This window comes from Lethenteron reissneri, chromosome 35, assembly GCF_015708825.2.
Source record: "Lethenteron reissneri isolate LAM-NWPU_2019-01 chromosome 35, ASM1570882v1, whole genome shotgun sequence".
NCBI lineage: Eukaryota > Metazoa > Chordata > Hyperoartia > Petromyzontiformes > Petromyzontidae > Lethenteron > Lethenteron reissneri.
In genome coordinates this window covers 1315133-1337245 of record NC_083813.1, presented here as the reverse complement: position 1 = coordinate 1337245, position 22113 = coordinate 1315133, and positions in this window count along the sequence as shown.

Genomic DNA, 22113 nt, shown 5'->3' with positions numbered 1-22113 from the left:
AACCAAATGCCAAAAAACTCTTTATGGCAGATTTGCACCATTGGGTTCATAGAAATACCCATCTCGTATTCTGCAAATTTACTGTGGATTAATAGAGCTGCTACTCACGTGCCGTGTTTTCATCTGTAATCTGCTAAATTTGTTCAGACTGAGCCGCATTGTGAATTCCTCCCATAATCCAATGCACATCACTTTGACGCAAATATTTTTGTGCCGATTATAAGTCTTAACTTCCATTGAATCAAGAACAAAATGTACTAAATAAATGAATGTCCTTCGCCAATTCAATGCTGAATACGACCTCATGACATTCCAGTCATGGGATTTGTTTCACTAAACTCAGCTACACTGATCGGTACGGAATGGTGACCGGTACAGATATCACTCGCCATTGATAATACAACTCGCGGTTAATGGGTTGGTGCACTAACCATTGTGCCATTGCTCCACAACACTGTATCATTACAATATTAACGTTTAAATTACCAATTGTTATATTCTCATTTCGATACATTCAATCGAGTTCAAATATATATGTCCCGAAATATTTTTGCAAATATAAAAAATCCAAATGGCCCGGAAAATAAATTGCTGTTGAATGTTTAGTACATTTAAAACTCATGTTTTTTATGCACTACTTGTGACTAAAATAGTAAGTGTGCAATACACAATAAAGCGAGCTGTGTAACTTATAGAAACTGCACAAACACATATATTTATTTAAAATTTGGGTTTCTTTAATTACATGAAGTCTTATGCTAAAGGCTTGCCAAGAGGCGAGTTTGTTTGTCGTGCCCTCAAATATATTGACATCTGTCCGTGGCGTTGACAGGAATTACTTTCATCTACATAAAAGGCTGGCGTATTTGTATACATTAATTACTATCTGTGCTTCACCTCCACACTCATCATACATTGCCCTTTCATGTCTGTAAAGTGTCCATCAATATACCTGTGCATTATTCGCATTTACAAAATACTATTTCACAAAACATTGGCTCAAAGTGCCTCTTTTGTGGAGGTTGTTTAAAAGCGCCTCTTTGATGTAACTGTTGTGGGTCCTTGTCTGGAGGAAATGCTGCTTGTGGAGTAACACTGGGTGAATTATAAGCTATTGTGTTTTGCGGGCCACGGACAATGTAACGTTGCTTAGCATACGATCGCGTTACTCGGCAATTCAAATCAGCTGTTCTGCTGCGCATTAATAACGTGAAGCTTGCGTTGGGCCGAATTGTAAAGTTGAAAATCTGCAATGGGTATGGCTTGCACAGATATGCCATCACAAACATTACCGCGCTTAATGTTATACAATCTACAGATAGCTCTCGATCACTGCGCGTATACAAGTTGCAAGCGAGTGCGATGGTGGTGGTGTGGGAGCGAGCGCCCACATCGCGGATTATGGAGCCCGCGGCGAGGTTTTCGTTCTCTCATCTCGTGGGGGAGGAAACAAAACATTTTGTGCGTCAAGTGACGAAAAAATCGCCGATTACAGAGGAATCACAGAGCGGCCCCATCACCCCGCGATAAGTTTGAGGACTTTACGAGCTTTTTACGAGTTTTTATAAGGCTCTAAAATGGCGCAAACCTGTCGTACGTGTCTTTTAAATGAACAAAAAATACCCAAATCGCGTCAGAAAAAGACGAGTCTGTGCAGACGGTAAACCGATGAAACGAACATTTGTAATTGCCGATGATAATTGTTGTCTTGGTGCCGCACCGTACCTCGCCGCACCTCGCCGCGTGTCCCCTCCTCCTCCCCCGCGACCCCCGCGACCCCGCGGGGGGGGGGGGGCCGGCTACGGGTCGCGGTGCGCGGCCCCTCGAGGCGATTTTCAATCCGCCGCGGTGTGACGCGAATTATTGGATCGTTTCGATTCAGTTTTTTCAATCTTAATTTTGGAGCTTTCGTGACTGCAGGAATTATTCTTTGTTTCTTTCGGTTAAGTCACGTCTAAAGATAAAATAATAAATTAAAATAATAGCATATTCAGTTTTATTTATTCGGTGTATGACACCGTGAGCCACGCGGCTCTTGACTCGGGTGCAACCTCAACCAAACAAAAACACGAGCAAGAAACATCTCAAAGTGACTGCACGCAACAGAGAAATACATGGCAAAAACAGCAAAGTCTTCCAGAAAAAAGCACCTCATTTCAACGCTGTGTGCAGAAATCCCAGTGGGATTCGAGTCAAACAATAACAACCATAAGACAATTTAGATTAAAGTTATCAGGCTAAAAGACAACGCATCATTAATACTTGCCCGTGCATGTTTGTGTTGTTGTCTGCATGTTCATCACGAGTACCGTGTGTGGTTAATACGTAACACGATTGCTTGCAAACGGTTTCTGTTTTGTGTTTTCACATCTTAACACAACTCGTTTATTGCCAGAAAGGGTAAAACATCACTTTTTTTTATTCTGGTCAGGGAGGTCCCATGATGTATCTGCTCACCCCGAGCTCTCAATGTCCCGAGAGTGGCATTGTCTTTGTGCTGTTCAACTTGTGGCGTTGTCCTCTCGTCTCACACCGCTTGAGACGAGGCTCGAGAGAAAGCTGCCTCTGGTGTGGATCGATCAGTTTCAAAGCCAATGCATCATATACTATCAGGGCATGTTTGTTTGCATGTTCACCACAAGTATATGTGGGCAATGCAGACATTATTCCTTGCTAAATGTTTCTGTTTGGTGTTTTAACATCTTAACCCACCTGGCTTATTGCCAGAAAGGGGTAAGGTGCCGTACGTTCACTACTTTACTTGTGAAACGCCACTGCGCCGCGTATACCGCGCTGGGCCACAAAGGAAGGATGGAGCCCTTTCGACGACTGTACCGCAAAAAACAGAAATCTAGGCGAACGCAACGCAACGTTTGGTTAAAAAAAAACATTCCGAGTGAATGTTCCACAAACTTGCGAAGGTTTCTGTAATAATGCGCATGGATAATCGATGCGTCAAGTACGATGCTTGCTTTTGTTAGTGTTCGTGCGCGCGGCACTTTACATACTTGTAAAACGAGGCTAGTTCTCCGTGAACGGTGTGTGTTGTGGTATCAGCTCGAGTAAGCATTGCAGGAACAGTCTACACATACACTGCTTACACGTGGCGACGAGCCTCGTGGTCAGAGTTTGAATTCCCAGACACGGCGAACATCAGTGGCGAGTTGCAACCCTCAACCTGCCCTGACCCCACTGCCCCCTCTGGGCAATGACCCTGGGAGCTGTCCACCCACACGCTGCACTCCGTGTTCTTGGACAGAGAAGTTCAGTTTTCAGGTCCAATACGGGCACCCAAAAAAATGTGTCGATTTGTTTGCGTTTCTCTCCCTGTGATGGGACTTTGTAGGATGAACGTTGAGATTTATAAGGGCACGGGTGACCAATAAGGTGTGGAATGGTTTTTAATAAGGTAAGGGCACTGATAAGGGGTTGACAGGTATCGACACTTGTAGGGAAGTATGGTCCAACTACCCCCCATGACCAACGGAGTGATGATGCCGCCCCCCCCCCATCCAGCAGTATGTAGACAAAAGGGCGTACAATGTACATTTTTACTTTTATTCGTAATACTAAATAGTATATTCAAGACGTGTTACAGAACACAAAAGTAAAAAAAAATTGTGCATTCTAGAAGAAATTACCTCTCATAGACGCAGGACTGTATTCTGGTTGGTATGGCAACTCTGCATTTGACATTGACATTCTTATTAGGAAATTTCCATAACACTTGAGGAACTGTAACTGCAGTTACTGTGCAATTACCTGGTAGTTACAGTTAAACGCATGCGGTATAGGTAACAATTACTTGGTAATTGTATGGGCTTTCTTTATTCATTATTGGCATTATTTATTTGTTTTTAATGTTTATCGGTGGATGTTCCATTGGGAATCTCAGCGGTGCTTTCAGAGATTATGTTATTTTGCTATATATGTACTGTACCGTTATTCGGTTAGCGTACATTGTAAAAGCATTATCAGAATCAGAATCTTTATTTATCCTGGAGAAATCCGATGAGCTATGAAGCTCTTTTTCACAGATATCAAGTCGGGACGGGTCAGAAAGTTACAACAATGAACATTACGAGGAGTGATAGGAGTGCAAAGTATAGGACACGTAACTAAATCATTAATAATAAATATATAAAATAAAGTATATACGTTCAAATTGCATCAGTACACAAATTCTGAAACTTGGACAAGGCAGCAAACTACAGCAAAAACAGTCCCAGACCATACCAAGACAACACACAGTCCCTCAATAAAATTGCACATATTGTGGAGTAACTGAATAAAGGGCATTTTATATTCAATGATTTAATGCAGTAAACGCATCTCATCCAAACTTATCTCTGACAAACCCTAAAGTATATGGTGCCCGCAGTCCGCTACAACTCTATTTCACGGGGGAAGGGGGGGGGCATCACTCCTAATATTCGCGATTTTTCCAAAATTTGACGAGAGATAAATTGCACACTTCCCAAAACCCGCAATTTTACTGTTGACGAAACGAGTCGTGTGGCTAAAAACTCGCTCTTGTGCAAGAATAATGCGAGCGTGACGAGGTGACCATATTTAAATGCACGCAGATTTAAACACGTCTCTACGAGTGCCTTGCATTGCGCTACCGCCCCGTTGCGATCAGTGTGATCGACTCACCATCGATTGCCACTCCACTGCTAGATGATGAAGGCTTAGCAGTACTTGGGCCTGGAGCAAGTACATCGATGTGAGGGTTGTGGTGTGGAGGTGTCGCGGCACCCCCAGGGTGACACCAGTTAGTGTGTGCACCGGATTAACGCCACCTTTTAGCTTCGCCACCAAGCTCCTCCAGCTGTTGTTGTGAAGCAAGAGAGTTTGGGTTGTTGCCGTCGGTGTTCGTGCAGAACTATCTATACATAAAGCATCGACAATTTGTCCAAGTGGGACACAAACATCCTGTGGTCCCCTAAAACAACAGGCGGGGTACAGCATTAGCTAACTAACGCACGAACACAACTTTCTTCTTGTCGTATGGCTGCTAATGTAGATGCACCACCTCGACGTCACATCGAGGTGGTGAAGCCCAGACAGCCGCGTCAGGAGCAGCAGCGGAGTTGAATCATCGCCGCGGTGTCTCCTTCGTGTGTTTGTGCATCGGGACATTGCGTGGTCGTCACACATTGCCCGGTCTGTTCTGGATGACCACAGTCGCACACTACTACTGGAGAGGTTTACATTTTCAATTCGTGCATCGGGTATCCGCATCTGCCGTGGTCTGTGCAGTGGATGCGATTTAGGGCTGTGTTGGGGTCTTTCAGAACAAGGCGGTGTTTGTCTGTGAGTTCTTCAGAACTCCATTCAGCACTCCAAGCTTCATCGGGTTGAACTCGCATTGGTGAAGGCGAGGCGCGTGGGTCGAAAAGTGCTTTGCCTAACTGCAAGTGCTGACGCAAGCAGCACTCCCAGTGCGAGTCGTGGCAGTGTCAGTACTTGTAGTATTATCATAAATCATAATCATCATCAGAACACCCCCCCCCCCCACCTCTCGTGGCCATGCACACATTATGTATTCTAACATATTCGGGCAAATGTCTCAGTTTAGACTGTTGCCATCTCGTGAAATACTCGACAGCAAGAAATATTCATTTATCTTCGTGGTTAGCGGGAGTGGCTCCAAAATATGCATTGCTATAAGCTCATTTACTCTGGAAACCGATCTATGTTGTAACGGTGACCGTTGAGGCTCACCCAGTTTTCTTACGCCTCACGCAGCTTTCACATGTGAAGTACCGGTGAGGACGCTTGACACCGAGGTTGAGGCACACGTGTATTTATTTTACAAGTCGTCACGACAGGACAGCACTGGAGGGGGTATCGGCCCCCTCACCCGTATAACTGGGGATACACCGCTAGCTATCCCTGACCTACCCCCGAGTCCTCCACTAACGGGCTAGGGGAGGCTGTCTGGCCCGACACTGGTGAGTCGGGCTACGGTACCCGGAGTCCCAGAGTGCTGACTCTGGTTCACGGGACCACGCCGCTGGCTCGGTCCTGCGCGGCCCTGACAAGGGCGGCGTCTCAGGAGAGTCCAGGGCTCTAGCTACCCGGGTCTTCAATCTTCCCTCCTTCGTTCTAATACTCAGCCCCGAGCTCTCTCTGTCATCCCCTTTTATACCCCCTCCAGGATCACAACCCCGGGCAGCCCCCAGGCTGCCCGATGCGGACGTCGTTGCGGGCACCCCCCCCGTTTACTCCCGGAGCTCCGCCCACTGTGTTTGTTCACCGTTTGATCCTATGTACAAACAGCCCCTCCATAACAGCCCTACATCACCCCCCCCTGCACAGCTCGCAGCCGTCCCGGCTGCAACAATTTCAATAAAGGTACCTTTACCCCTTGACCCTCGTGTGTGCCTCATTTTTTTTTTCAACAGAACGCGAATTGAACAACAACAATAACCATACCCCTGAAGGGAGTATAAACCGACGCGCCCCCCCCCCCCCCCGAATAAATACGAAATCCGTAAAAGCAAAGTATATACATTCGCCAGGAACCCCCAGCGCACACACAACACACACACAACACACACACAACACACACACACACAACAACGTGCCAGGAGCACCCCACCAACGCAGCGCACAGTAACCATAACACGTGAAAAATTTGTTTTTTTGTAAAAAAAAAAATTCTTCTTTCTGTGCATTACAAGAGTCTGCGCATTCTTGCGCGCGTCCTTGCCGCAGGCCCGTCACATGGGCCAACCCCAGATGGCGGACCATCCGGTGGCAGCTGTCCCTTTCGAGGTGAGTCCGCGATTGAAGTGGCGAGACCCTCGGCATCCCCCGTGTGGGTTGTTGGGCGCGAGCCCGTCATTCCTGATGTACCTGGGGGCGGAACAGCCGGCAAGACGTCAGGCGAGAGCAATAGAGACGGACCCCCCGAGTCGGTCGACCCCCTACATGTTTGGCCCTGCGTGTGTGGAGTGGGGCCTCGCACCGCAACGAAGGGTTTCAGCCTAGAGGGGTGAACGAACCACTGGCGCTTCCCCCACTTGATACGAACGCACTGAGGTCGCAAAACCTCGACCACCTCGACGGGGCCCCGCCACGGCCGCACCAGCTTCGAGGAGGTCGCGAGTGGTACCTGGGGACAGTGCAGCTATGCCCTGTCCCCTGGCTTCCACTGCAGCACGTGCGCGCGTGCCAGTCTGAGGCGCTCATTCGCCTTTTGACGCCTGTCGGAATTTAGCATGGCAGCATCCCGTGCCTCCGTCAGTTTTTCAAGGTTAAATTTAACGTGTTCGTCCAATTTTGTCTTACCCAGCGGCGCGGGGATCTGCAGCTGTGCCCGAACAGGTGGGTCATGTTCGCGGCCATACATGAGAAAGAAGGGTGAAAATCCCGTCGCAGCATGGGGGGCCAATCTATATGCTGCCAGGACCCCTTGAATTTGCAAGTCCCAATTGGTCTGTGACTCCGAAACCTGGTGCGACAACATAGACGTGATGGTGCGATGCAGACGCTCGACCATCCCGTCAGTTTGCGGGTGATAGGGAGAGGTACGAATTTTCTTCGTTCCCAGGAGATGACAGACCTGTTTGAGGAGTTTCCCGGAAAAATTTTTACCCTGGTCGGTCAGCAGCCGCTCCGGAGCACCTTTGTCCATGACGTAGCCTTGGACAAAGGCGTCCACGATGGCTGCTGCCGACTGATTGGCCAGGGGCCAGGCCATAGGCCAGCGCGTAAAGTACTCAACCCCTGTTAACAAATATCTATTGCCCCTAGGGGTGGCGGGAAATGGGCCCAGGATATCCAGCGCTACAAGTTCGTTCACCCTGGAGACTGTGATGGACTGCAACGGCGGGTTCAACTCCCGTGCTGGTGGTTTGCGCTGCGCACACCGGGGGCATGCTGCCAACAGATCCGTGACATCCCGTGTCATGCCCGGCCAAAAAAAATCAAGCTGGAGCAAGGCGAGGGTCTTTTGGGTACCCAGGTGGAGGAGGCGCTCATGAGCAGCCCACACCACCTTACCCCGTAACCCAGAAGGGACCACCAGCCGGTGACGGTGGGATTTCCCGTCCCAGTGCATAAGCAACCCCGCGTGCATTTCCCATGCGTCGGCATCACCCGTCCCACGCCCCCTCTCCCCGGCGCGACGACGCAACGCGAGGAGGGAGGTATCCTCCATCTGGAGGCGCCCCCATTCATCAACGGGCAACCCAAGCAGGGAATCTTTTCCCTGTTCCGTGATATCATCGGGGAGCAATGTTTCATCATCGGCGGCGGCCGCCAGGACTGGAACCGGCACGTCCCCTGCTGGCCTGCAACGCCCCGACCCCAGGAGGCATGCGCATTCGGAGGCGGTTGGCATGCGCGACAGAGCGTCCGCGTTGGTGTGGCGAACGCCCTTACGGTAGGTGGTTTCGAAATCGAAATCCTGGAGGACCTCCAACCATCGGGACAATTGTCCCGATGGCTGTTGAACCTTCAGGGCGTACTGCAGTGCCGCATGATCTGTACGGACGGTGAAATGCTGACCGTACAGATATGGGCGATACTGTTGGATGAAATAGACAATTGCCAACAGTTCCCTACGGGTGACACAATATCTTTGCTCCGCTGGAGACAACACCCGACTGCCGTACGCAACCACCCGTTCCACGCCGTCAACCACCTGGGAAAGCACGCCTCCAATACCCGTGTTGCTCGCGTCGGTGTCGAGCAAAAACGGCCTCGAAAAATCTGGGTAAATCAAGGGAGGAGCTTTCACCAGGGCGTCCCGAAGGGAGCAGAAAGCAGCTTCCTCATCCCGACCCCAGTGGAACCGAACCCCTTTAGATGTTAAAGCGTGTAAGGGTTTGGCAATCGTCGCAAAATTAGCGACAAAGCGTCGGTAATACGACGCGAAGCCAATAAAACTCCTCACCTCTCCCACCGAGGTGGGAGTCGGCCAGGAGCTGACACACTGCGTTTTGGCGGGATCGGTAGCAATACCTGAGCGCCCCACGATGTGCCCCAAATAACGCACCGACTCACGTAACAAATGGCATTTTTGGGGCTTAAATTTCAAATTAGCAGCCCGCATCTTTTGGAAAACCGCCCGCAACCTCTGGAGATGTTCGTCAAAAGTGTTTCCAAAGACAATAACGTCATCCAAATAAATCAGGCACGACTCCCATTGTAATCCAGCCAAAACCAATTCCATCAACCGCTGGAAAGTTGCCGGCGCTGAGTGTAAGCCCATTGGCAACCGGTTGAATTGGAACAGGCCGTGCGGTGTACGGAAAGCAGTTTTAGGCTTTGAATCATCATCCAGAGGAAGCTGCCAGAATCCCGAAAGTAAATCTAGTGTGGAGAAGAATCGCGCTCCCGCCAAGGCGTCCAGCGATTCGTCCATCCGTGGGAGCGGGTATGCGTCGGCAACGGAAATTTTATTAAGGCGCCGAAAATCCACGCAAAACCGCAACGAACCGTCCTGCTTTTTAACCAGGACAATCGGCGCTCCCCAAGGGCTGGTGGAGGGAGAAATGATGTCGGCGGCTAACATGTCATCGACAGCCGATTTGACATGGTCCTTTTCGGCGGGACTCAACCGAAACGGATTTTGGCGAATTGGCGCGCTGTCACCCGTGTCAATATGGTGACGCAGCAGGTGAGTACAACCCAAATCGTATTTATTCCGACTGAAAACGTAGGAAAATTCCTTCAGTAGCGATCTAAGCTGTTGGCGCTCTGAATTTGACAGGTCCGTCGATCCCGCACAAAGCGCGTCGAGCCACCCTTCATCGCCGTCCGAATGCGGGTGCGTCCGGGAAGCAGTGCCAACGTGGTTCGCGACAGGTTCCTCGCAGGGCACCGGCGTCGCGTGAGCGAGCACCGTCCCCTGAGAAACCACTACTGTCTGCGACCCCACATTGAGGACCGCGATGAAAGGGTCCCCGTCCCCTCTTACGACGGTCTGGGCCGGAATTAAATGAGGTCCATTAACCCCGGCCCTAGACGGTCCCAGCATAACACCCTGATCCCCAACGCCCTTAGTGAAGGGCCTACGAAGTTTCAGAGGCACTAACATTTGAGCTCCCGGCGGCACACGAACTGTTTTAACGACGAACGCCGGTACTGTTGCGAACGCCGTCCGAGCCGCAGCAGGGGAAGGCAGGAACGCCATGCGTCGCCCCGACGGAAGCTCAATGCATCCTTGGTCGATCAAAATACGAATCGGCATTTTGCCTAAGAAGTCCGTCCCCAGCAGGCACGGAACCGCCAGCGAGGAGGAAACAAAAATCGGCCCCGACAATTTGATGTCCCCGATAGAAATTTGCGCTCGAATCTGTCCCATGATGCCGAGAGAGCCCCCGTTAGCGGCATAGAATGGGACGTCAACCGGCAGTAAAGGACGGCTTTGTACAGGTAGAATATGGTAAATTAGCTCCGAAATGATTGTCGCCGATGCCCCCGTATCGACTAGGATGCGTACCTCTACCCCGTCAATGTGTCCGACCACGGCCGACGACCCCGACGACGCGGCCACCACACGATGGGCCAACACGGACCACTGCTTGGGCTCGATTTGAGTCCCCGCAGTGATCCGTGCCGGCCCGTCGCAGCGCAACATCGGCCCCCCGTTCGTTGTGGTGCGAGGGTGTGCGACAGGTGGGTGCTTTGGCCAAACATGTGTGGTGCCGCGACTCGCCGGATCATGTTGCTGGAGCTTGGGCGTCGTCCCGCGCTGTCGAGGAGAGCGGCACCCCGAGGCGACGTGGCCCCGGACGCCGCAGTTGAAACAACGCGGGAGCGCCGGCGGAGATGATGGACGGTCGAAGCGGCTCGACCCGTCCCGGCCCGACCGTGCTCCTGTCGCCTGTTGCCGTCGATGGTCGACGGCGTAGAGCTCTTCCGTCGGAAGGGTGGCTGCAGCCACCGCACGCCCGGCCGATGCCCTGCTGGCTTTCCGCCGCAGTGACAGAAGGTTGGCGTGGAGGAGCCGCGCAGCCTGGAGAGAAGTCATCTCCGCGTCCTCCTGTGCGACGACAGCGATGTCGAGGTCGTCTGCCAGGAGGAGGATTTTTTCTGTGACCATCGCGTCCACGCCGTCGTCGTCCATACGAGGAAAGGCTGTCTTCGCCATCGCCAGGAGACTTGTCCGGTATGCCAGGGGCGACTCCTTTTCACCCCGCTTGCGATCGTAAAACTGCTGTCGGCATTCAGCTGAAGGTCCATAGACCCCGGCCAGCAGCTGTAGCGCCATCGGGAGCGTAGAACGCTTCTCCCTCGGCGCCGATGTGAGGGCGGCGAGCGCGTCGCCGTCGAGGAGCGCCGGCAGTGCGCAGAGAGCCTCAGCATCCGACCAGTTAGCCATCTCCTGGTGGGCGAGGAAGCGTCGCCGAAAGCCGCCACAGTCTCCCTCCGCGCCGACAAACTCCTTCAGTGGAGGCAGTCTCTGGTGTAGCGCAGCAGTTGTTGTAGAACCCCGCAGGTTGTTGTCACCACGACTCGGCTGTGCTTCGGCGCGAACGGCCGATGCCATCGCCTGTCGCAGCCGCGATGACGCACCCTCCACCGGTGATGACGCGGCAGCCCCAGCGAGGCCGATGTCGGAGCCGATGTTCAAGCTGGCCACGCCCTGAGCAGCCGCGGTGTCGATGGCGGGAAATTCAAAGTTAGAATTTTCTGAAATGGCGGGAAGGCGCTCCGGTCGTCGGCTCCCCTCGCCCCGTGGTGGACCACCAGCCCCCAATCGCGTGATGTTCTCCAGCGTGGCGGCAGCGGCATACAGCAGCTCCGCCAGCCTTTCGTGAGCCAGCCGTAGCGCGTCTGGCTGCGGCCCCTCTTCATGCCGATGCCCCGGTAAGAAGGCGTCAGGCCCCGGCTGCACCACGTCTTGTTGATCCGTCTCGGGCTCGACGATCTCAGCAGTGTCCTCCTCCTGCGGTACTCTGGCCCGAGCTGTATGGCGCGTTTCCATGTTCGTAGTACTTCTGACACCAGATGAAGTACCGGTGAGGACGCTTGACACCGAGGTTGAGGCACACGTGTATTTATTTTACAAGTCGTCACGACAGGACAGCACTGGAGGGGGTATCGGCCCCCTCACCCGTATAACTGGGGATACACCGCTAGCTATCCCTGACCTACCCCCGAGTCCTCCACTAACGGGCTAGGGGAGGCTGTCTGGCCCGACACTGGTGAGTCGGGCTACGGTACCCGGAGTCCCAGAGTGCTGACTCTGGTTCACGGGACCACGCCGCTGGCTCGGTCCTGCGCGGCCCTGACAAGGGCGGCGTCTCAGGGGAGTCCAGGGCTCTAGCTACCCGGGTCTTCAATCTTCCCTCCTTCGTTCTAATACTCAGCCCCGAGCTCTCTCTGTCATCCCCTTTTATACCCCCTCCAGGATCACAACCCCGGGCAGCCCCCAGGCTGCCCGATGCGGACGTCGTTGCGGGCACCCCCCCGTTTACTCCCGGAGCTCCGCCCACTGTGTTTGTTCGCCGTTTGATCCTATGTACAAACAGCCCCTCCATAACAGCCCTACACATGCAGCAATCCGCGACATCACATTACGAGACATCCTGAGCCATGTTTACATCTGTCTCATGCAAAGATGTGTGCTTTGCACACCCTGGTGCCCTGTGTATACCGTACATGGTCATGCCAATTCTGCAGTACTGATTCTCAAAGCTGTTTCGGAACAATGATACCATCCGCTCGTGAGCATCGATCATAACTACACCTTTACACGGGCAACATCAGTGCTGTGCTGAGCATGGTTGCATGCTCCAACACAGTCAACATGCGTGTTGGCCTACTCATTCCTGCGTTTCTTGACTGATGTTCGGCCCATCGCGTTAAGGTGAGATCCAGGTCGTCCTCGGAAAATACACCAGGCTGAACAACGTGTGCGGACGTTTCGTTTTGGCTTTACACATTGCATGCGTTCCACCATACACAGGAGCAGGAACTTTTCGTGGTTCGGGAATGCTTCAGCGTTAATACGAGACAGAGCATCTGCGTTACCATGAAGACTGCCTTCCCTGTGCTGTGGGACCATGCTCGACTCACCGGGCCATTTCGCCAGCGTTGGTCTCGCTCCATCGAGCGCTGTTGCAATTGCGTGGTGAGTTCGGCACAGGAATTCCCTTCCAAACAAACGCGGGCGATTACACTTTAGAAAAATGCACGAAAACACTGATATTCCTTTCCAGTCACAGCAGTAGCCGTTGCTCGGCAGCAGTGAGCACTCTGCTGCCGCACGCGATCGCGACCTCGATTGTCCATCATCTGAAACAACAAAACAGCGCCGATCGTTGACTCGCCAGCATCGGTATCAAGACTGTGTTTATTTGAAAAATAATGGGAGGCTCACACAGGTGATTCGGTGAATTAGACTTGACACGTATCGGGCGTTTCTTGAGCCTCTCAGGACCAGACGAAGAGTGTATTTTTTATTTAGTCAGCTGATGAAGCAGGCGAGCGATCCTCGCAACACTTTGAACACATCTCCGATAATTCGTTGCCAGATGCCATGCACTGGCGAACGTGAGTCACATTTTGCGAATGCATGCGCTTTTGGTCACGGTAATTAGCGAAGACGCAATTGCTCGCAACGTGGCCCAGGTATAGCACCTCAGGTCGGAAGACAATTTTCAATTTGCGTTACGCGTAAACTCAAAGACACCTCTTTTGGTCGTGACAAATGCTTCGCCTACATTTCTCCCTAAAACAATGACGTCAAATAGGGCTGGAGTCCCATTGTTGGCCTGATAAGACAATATCCATTAATATTTGAAAGGTAACTAACACATTTTTGTCAGGCCTATCGGGAGTACATTGTGTTCAAATAACACCGAGCGGGTGAGTAAGGCAGTTTTCTCTCCAGAGATATCACAACCTCACACTGCCATAATACGCTCTTCAAATAAAGTGTGGAAAGTAACAATGCCACTGACAAGGCATCAATGGATTCCTCGATATGTTGGCAATGGAAAAAGCAGCGGCAACGGTGGCCTTAATAGAAGCAAAACGTAAGTGAAACCATCTTTTTTTTTCTATCACAAGTACAACGTGGCCTGTCCGATGTGGACATGACACCGGCGTCCAGAAAATGCTGGGCACATTCACGGATCGTGTCCTTTTCCACAGCACTAGTTCGGAACGGATTTTGACACAAAAGGTGGAGCATCACCGGTACGAATGCGCTGCCGAACTGAAACACTCCCCAGATCGGTGCGAGTTTTACTGAAAACGTCCTGAAAGTCATCTAAGGGAGCGTGCAGTTCTTTTGTCGACACGTAGCACCTCATAGGGGCACATTTAAAGAACTGTTTCCAATCGGAAACACCGTCAGTCTGTGTCTCCACAACACGAGCACTCGCACCAAGCGACGTCTCGTGTGCGTTCGAGCTGGCGTTAATGCATTCGTTGGCAAGATACGTGCATTTAGCGATCAAAATATTAGACCCTAACGTTACGCTGTCAAACGCGGGATTGAAATATTGCATAAATACTGCTTAATGAAGACCCGTAGCGTTACCCTGAGCCCACACGTCATAACAAGATGAAAGATCATCACAAGGCTGTACAATCCTACTAGCGCTCACGCCGCACACAATCTGTGAGACTGCAGTGACCAGCGGCAAGACGAATGTGACAACGACGTTGTACGTGAGTCTCACCTTGACCTCGCTGCAATAACTATCGCCAATCAGCGGCATGAATCCCGTGACACCTTGAGGAGTCTCTAGGCATTGGTGGGGCATGTTAATCTTGACAGGCGAAATGCTTCATGTGTCTGTGCATATTCCCTTTTTTTGACTGCTGTGATGTCATCGACAGGCCGGCCTCAGAAACTGTCCTGAAACGCTTGGATCTCCACATACTATTCTGCCCTTCATTCTGCACTTAATGCCCCACACAGAACACAACCGGTGATCTGTGCTTAAACGCAAACCTGACTCCTCTTGGCACTCGGAGACAGCGTCATTGGGCATCATTTATACTCCTCGTCAAGGAGCATCAACCATCACCGGCGAACCCTGGTCATCCTCACAGCAGCGGCTTTTGTCTAGCGAACGAACAAAGACGGTCACCGCATCGCGCGCTTTCAGATGCGCTTCTGCGGCCGTCTGGAACGTTCCTCCTTCCGATATTAGGAAGCCATTAGATATATGCGCTTTTAAATCATCTACATTGAAAACTAATATCTGGAGAATTGATTTTTGTGTTTAGTTTGTTGTCCTTTCCCCGCACCTCCAATTAGCGAAGGTGGCTACGTACAATGCGAAATAAATTAATCGTTCATCCTCAAAATATTCCAAAACAAATACTAACGATTTTTATTTTGCCAGGTAAGGCTCACTTGCTGCTATATATTTCCACGTGATAAGTCACTTCGTTGAGCTATCATTGTGGCCAGATCGCTTCTGAAGAAGAAGCTAATAGCTCAGTGGGCTTTACCTGGTAAAATAACATTTTTTTTTGTTTATCTAGCTTTCCTTCTCTATACTTTGCACTCCTATCGTGTCTTGCACTGTTTGTTGCTGTAACGTTCTGACCCGCCCCTACTGGACATCTGTGAAAAGAGCTTCATAGCTCATTTGATTCCTCCAGCAGCCTAAATAAAAATGCTGAGTCTCTCCTTCACCGTTAACCAGTTACGTTCCAATAACACCGTCACTCATTTTCCTCACCGCTTTGTCCTTCTACCCCCATTAAAAATGTCTCCCTCGCATTCTTCCCTTGGTTGCGTTCGCCAGAGATGGCGTTGTTGTCTCAATCGTCACATGTCACAGTTCAATTCGGTGTGGGTCACGTGGTGGAGACAGCGCCTCTGCTCAATCCGCCAAACTAGTTCTCCTTTTAGTTTGTTTTAAAGGCACCCGGAGAATAGACGTACGTGGAGAAACAGAGACACGTGTAGAAAAAAATCCATTCAGCCATCCCCATGTAAATAATGATACTTTTGGCTAAGAAGAGGTAAACACATGTGCTGTTGATTTGTATAATTTTGCTCTGTGTATTGAGATGCTTAGATATTAAGATGTTGTATAAGCTAAAATAATTACAAAGACAAAGATCCCCCGTATTTTTGGGCCAAGTTCTGTTTGCAAGCGTCTATGAAGGCCGGTAAGGCACACGAGGGGGTAGGTGGCCAGTACCACACCCGGCCGCCTTTGTTTCCCAAGTGACGATGTTTACACATGCGCACCAGGTACTCATTTGAGGCTGAGTCGACCTAGGAGAGGCCCAGAACCGGTTTAGATAATCGTCACTGGTGTTGGCCGTGAGCGGGATTCGAACTCGGGTCGTCGGGATCGCAGCGTAATGCGCTAACCGTTCCGCTGCCGCTCCCCACTAAAAAAAAGTATTACGATAGCAGCTCCACAAACATTTCTGCTTGTATGTTATTGTCCACATTTCTTTGATTAAACTCGCGGTCAATAAGGCACTCAAATAGAAAACAGACACTGTCCCTATACACGTATTTTCTTACGTAAGTTTGCAAACTAGTGTGGTTTATCTACTGGTGTGATTGCATAACTTTCCATGAATAACACTGGAACGTTGTCGAGCTGAACAAGCTGTAAATATAACGACAACAAGATGTGGAAACGGATTGATGTAAATGTGCATTCTAAATAACTTCAAAACTAAACCGAGGCATGTGTTCTCACTTGAATATTGGTTTGTTCTCTCTTTTGGAAACTGTAGGCACATGAATGCTTACATGATGCTACTCTGCGACAAGTACAACACAATTATGTAACAGCCACAAAAGGTCATGTTTGCTCGCGTGTTATATAAGTTTTTACTGATAGGTAAGTTAGCTACTGCTCAAAATCTCAGTTTCTGCATTTGTAAACAACACTTAGCCTTACATCGGCTATTAGCATGCACAGGCAAAGCCCCTCTGTGGGACGAATTATTTGGTAAGGCTGCTGCATTGGGAGCGGTGCACAAAGCACAATTGGCAAAAAACCTCAACACATTCGTTAATAAAACTGCCTTGAGAGGAAAACTATTTAATAGGCGACGTTCTGGGCAATGGCCCTTTTTCAAAGCACACAAAGATAGTGCATATTCATGGACTCTGTGGGCCAGCTTATATTTACTGCCATCCCATCAGCAAAGAGGGTGACAGCTTAGCCATTGTCTCACTGTGGTAACCTCATCTAGGCTATTCCAAATGTGTTAATAAACAAGAGAAATCGACCATCACATATGAGAGACTGCATCTCAACCGTATCTACACAGTTTAACCTACGCAGCTTCAAGAGGATTTGAGCGAGTGATGGAATATGAACCATTTACCAACAATAGGTTCTGGCTCATGCTGACGAAGACTGCCTTCCTTTTGGGTCAATATATCCCGAATTGTATCCCTTTCTGCTTTGCACTGTGTCTGTGTCTCTGTGTCCATCTCTCCAATGCCTCTGTCTTTGTCCATCTCTGGGAGTGTGTATTTCTCTGTGTCTGTCTCCACCTACAAAGTCACACACTCCTGCCCAGTAAACTGTCTGGTTTTTGAGAGGATTACTGCACCACCACAGCTACTATGGATGTATTATTACATTTTCTCTTCAGTAACCTGGATAAAGGCCAGTACTGCTGTGCGCTATTCCTTGACTTCTCAAAAGCCTTTGACACTGCTGACCACGATATTCTATTCACGAGACTTGGTCAATTAAAATATTCAGACAGTGCAATAAAATAGTTTAAGAGTTACCTCTTAGACCGTTTTCAAACGGTAAATAGTAATAACATCTCGTCCACATGTATTACAATAACAAAGGGTGTTCCACAAGGTTCAGTGCTGGGTCCAATTATGTTCTCATGTTTAAACAACAATGGACTAAATTTACTCGGAACTAAATCTCTTTGATTTCGACTTAATTCATGATCAATTGTCGTCACTAAAATCTTTCATAAATAAAATAAAAAGATAATGAGATTTTATTCAAATACAAATTCAGTTTCATTCCATTGAACAAACGGAGTACTTCAAATACTTGGGTTTACCGATGGATTTAAAACTTAGGTTCCAACCCCATATTGATCGCACCTCATAGAAAATCGAATAAAAAGAGGGTTTTTATATAGAAACAAACATTTTTTCTTATATGATTGTACTTTCAAATTGTGGAAGCTATCATACTACCACTGTTTGGCGACTATGACACTGCTTACAGATCAGCTACTAATGAAACACGAAACAGATTAAACCCATTTTATCATTCGAAACTTCGATTTTCACTGGATGTACCATACAGGACCCACCATTGTAACCTCTACTTAAATCCAATCTAGACATCACTTGATGCAAAATACATCTACATTTGGCCCTGTTCAACCATAAAATCCTTATTGGGAAATCTGCACTATACTTAGCGAATTCATTAACCCCGTTGTCAAACCAAATAAACCTAAGACGTTCATCTAATTGCCTTTAAATGATCCCAAAAACAAGAATTGGAATAGGTGACAAAGCCTTTGCCTTTGCAGTACCAACATTTTGGAACAACCTTGTTTCCTCCCTTGACATCGCAAATCTTCCTTCTAAAAATATCCTGAAACAGAAGATTAGTGCTGGATACAACTGCTGATGAACACATATCTAGTATTCTTTGGGTCTTTCAGTAAAGCCACATAGATATTTAAATAATATAAATAATACAATTATAACAATATCATGACGTTTCGATCGCAACACAAGCAATCGTCATATATCTATTTCCTGCCTCAGCAGCTCTCCCGTTATATTCTTAAACTGATGACGATTGCTTGTGTTGCGATCGAAGCGTCGTGATATTGTATTATTTTAGAAATTTTTGATTATTTATCTATCTACGTGGCTTTACCAAAACAACCCTAAAATTTTAATTTCTGCAGTCACGAAAACTTTAAGTAAAAATATCTAGTGGCTCAGTGGGCTTTACCTGGTCAAATGAAAAATAGCTTTAGTTGATTAATTAATTAATTTATAGTGATTTGAACTTTGCAGTCACCCCTAAACACACCCCAGTGGATGATATCATTGCCCATGTCTATGTAGCCCTTAAGGGTTTGGGACACATCGCTGCAGACGTAGCAAAATTCGAAATCGCTGCAATCCTCAAAAACGCCAAGACACCAATAAGCAACATCGGTAAGGATGAACGTTTTGAGCTATCTCAATTAAAAAAAGCTGACAAGAGCAATGCCACGGTCATCATGGATAAAAACACATACAATAACAAAATTCAGGACCTACTTAATGATGGTAGCTCCACAAAAAATTAAAGAGATCCTACCAACAACCTCGTTACAAAAACCAACAGCATCATCACTGATTCGGCTTCATTAATTGAACAAACCAAACGGTTTTCCTTAAAACCCTCTGCTGCTATACCTCTTAGATTGTATGGCGTACCAAAAATCCATAAAGAGGGTGCACCCCTTCGTCCCATCGTCTCCGCCATTGACTCACCCACCGACAAACTGGCCTGGTTTCTATCTGAGACCTTGCAACCATTCACTGGTAAGACCACCTCATATTACTTAACTCAGCTCACTTGGTATCCTTAATTAAGGACATATTACTATCTCCAGGTGATTTGCTCGTTACTTTCGACGTAATTCTAGATTTGAAGCTTTCGTGACTGCAAGGATTCATGCCTTTAGGTTTTTTCGGTAAAGTCACGTAGGTAAAAAAATTAAATTAAAATAAATAAAAGTAAAATAAAAATCACGACGTTTCGGAGGCAACACAAGCTTCTGTCTTCAGGTGGAACCGTCACAGCACGATTGCTGTATCAAGTAAAGAGAAATTCCAAGAGACCCGACCTTGTATATATACTGGTTGAGGGGGGAGGAGCCAGGGTAGGCCCCTGGATCGGAGTTTTTTTTATTATGGTAAGGTTGGTGCGGCTGAGGCTGCTGCTAGGAATGAGCCTTTGTTATGTAGACTGGTTGAGCTGGGAGGTGCCAGAGTTGTTAAGGTGCAGCTGCTGCTAATGGGACTGAGCCTTTATTATGTAGATGGTAGAAGCAGAAAAGCAGGTCAGGAAGAAACAGCCCCTTGCTATGTTGCTGGGTGGGTAAAACTTAAAGCAGGAAACCAGTGTGTGAAAAAAGCTAAACATGATCAAACAAAACTGGCTGTCTATCAGTAAACTTTACGGTAACTAAAGAATAGTGTCTGTCAAATAAGATGGTCCAAATGTGTAAATCTTTTTTGCATGGTTAATAACATATTTCCAATGATTACTCAGTTTGTACCAATCATCACGGTTGAAATTATGTCTGTGTTTGTATATTTGGATGGCTTCGTGTACAAACCTTTGATGGTAGCCAGGAGGTTTTCAGAGTACCTTGGTCTCGGAAAAGACAATCTCATGAAAGCCCACAGCGTTGTAGCAATGATCGGCAACGGCAGAAGATTCAATTTTGCCGTGTTTCAGATCTGACTTGTGCTCGCAGACACGATCAGAGATATGACGTTTCGTTTCTCCAATGTAACAATCACCACAGCTGCAACTCAGTTTGTAGACTCCAGGGTATTGTAAGTCAGGAATGACATCTTTCACAGATGGAATTAGATCACGGATTTTATGTACTGTACTGAATCGGACTTGGATCTTATGTTTGTTTAGAATTTTGGAGATCTTTTTGGTCACGCCTGCTATGTATGGCAACGTGATAGTTTTGATCAGAGTTTCAAGTGGCTGTTTCTGTATGGTGGGAGAAACAGCTTGGCGGATGGTGCGGTCAGAGTATCCGTTCATCCTGAGGGCCCGATGTACATGTCTTAATTCACTGGCCAGGTGGTGTTGGTCAGAAATGCCGTGAGCTCTGTGGTATAGCGTTTTGATGAGATCATTCTTTTGAGATGGGTGGTGGTGGAAATCAGGTTTAAAGTAGGAATCTGTGTGGGTGGCTTTCCTCTAGACAGAATGTCCCAATGATCCATCAGGTCTCCTCTCAAACAGAATATCTAAGAATGGTAGTTTACCATTTTTCTCCACTTCCATGGTGAATCTGATGGATGAGTGTCTGGAATTGATGTGGTCTAAGAAGTGGTGCAATGCTGGGAGGCCATGTGGCCAAATGACGAAAGTGTCATCCACATACCTCTTCCACAGGGAATGACGCAGGGTGGATGTCTGATGGCGTCTGATTCAAACTTTTCCATGAACATGTTGGCTATCACTGGTGACAAGGGGGAGCCCATAGGGGTACCCTCATTCTGTTTATAGAAGGTGCCATTCCAGGTAAAATAAGTGTTGGTGAGGCAATGCCTAACCAGCGCAGGTACATCCGAATTCAATCCATGTTGGACCAAGTCCTCAATTATTGTTAGGGTGTCAGGCACTGGGACTTTGGTAAACAGAGATACTACATCAAAACTGATGAGGATATAATCAGGAGATAGTACCATGTCCTTGACCATAGAGACTAATTGGGTTGAGTTGAGTACTGCCGAAGAGGTCTTGCCTGTGAAGGGAAGCAGAGTATCTGATAGAAACCGGGCCAGTTTGTAAGTAGGAGAGTTGATCGTCGACACGATGGGTCGTAGTGGGGTGCCTTCTTTATGGATCTTGGGAAGACCATAGAGTCTGGGAGGTCTTGCCGCCGATGGTTTTAGAGAGGGACGTTTGGTTGGTTCGATTAGGGAAGTCGAACTCATGATGACCTTGTTAGTTTTTGTCGTTAGGCTGTGAGTAGGATCTTTTTAATTTTGGAGTAACTCCCATCATTAAGTAGGTCCAGGATTTTGTTGTTGTATGACTCGTTATCCATGATGCCCGTGGCATTGCCCTTGTCTGCCGAGAGGATGACTAAATCATCTCTCTTTTTTAGGTTACGAGTTCAAAGCGTTCGTTTTTGCTAATGTTACTAGTGGGTTTCTTAGCATTCTTAAGAATAGTGGTAATTTTAGCTCTTGCTACATCCGCATGGATGTGTCTATCTGTTAGAGTTTTTAACAGACAACGAGACAAGAAGTCACAGCTTCTCGAGACGCTGGCCTTCCTCAAGAGATGCCGCGATAACAAGGTAATACCCATCGCTTTCACACTCACATCTGCTGCTGTGTCCTCACCGAACTCTAAATAGATTTTATTTAAAGCTAGCCTATCACTAATCTCGGAGAGAATA